The 412-nt window shown below is 32.3% G+C and overlaps 1 protein-coding gene across 1 annotated transcript in view; it reads left to right on the top strand.

Annotated features, from left to right (window-relative positions):
• The first annotated feature begins 406 nt into the window (after positions 1-406).
• Positions 407-412, top strand: part of LOC109163878 (vicianin hydrolase-like) — an 18,171-nt gene continuing 18,165 nt past the window's right edge. The window contains exon 1 of the mRNA XM_019312593.1: positions 407-412. This exon is cut by the window's right edge and continues 182 nt beyond it. The gene's annotated coding sequence lies outside the window, so the exon portion shown is untranslated.

Genomic DNA, 412 nt, shown 5'->3' with positions numbered 1-412 from the left:
TTCGAATCGAACCGTGATCATCCCTAGGTATAAGCAATAATTTGTTGAAGAAGATAAATAAATAAAATATTTATTTTAAGGGTAGAAATGTCCATTTAATATTATCAGGGGAAAAACTGCCACTTTTATAATAATTGAGGGGGCAAATGTGGATGCATGAATAACTTAGGGGAAAAAAGTGCTATAAGCATATAACACAGGGGGGAAAAAATGCCATTTTCCCTAAAATATATATAATATTTTTATGCACGATAATGTAATAGATAGTTTCTTGCATGCTTCGTTTAAGAGTTGATTGGTAGGTGATAAAATTTGTCTGCACATGGCTAGACAAAACGATATATTTTCAAGTCTCTAGTTGGAGTTGAGCGCTATAAATAGTAGCGATGTTGGTTTCAATTTTTCATCAGTC

Source organism: Ipomoea nil, unplaced genomic scaffold (assembly GCF_001879475.1).
Source record: "Ipomoea nil cultivar Tokyo-kokei standard unplaced genomic scaffold, Asagao_1.1 scaffold3047, whole genome shotgun sequence".
In the NCBI taxonomy this organism is placed as follows: Eukaryota; Viridiplantae; Streptophyta; class Magnoliopsida; order Solanales; family Convolvulaceae; genus Ipomoea; species Ipomoea nil.
The sequence above is the reverse complement of the archived record's forward strand: the minus strand, read 5'-3'. Positions and strand labels throughout refer to the sequence as shown.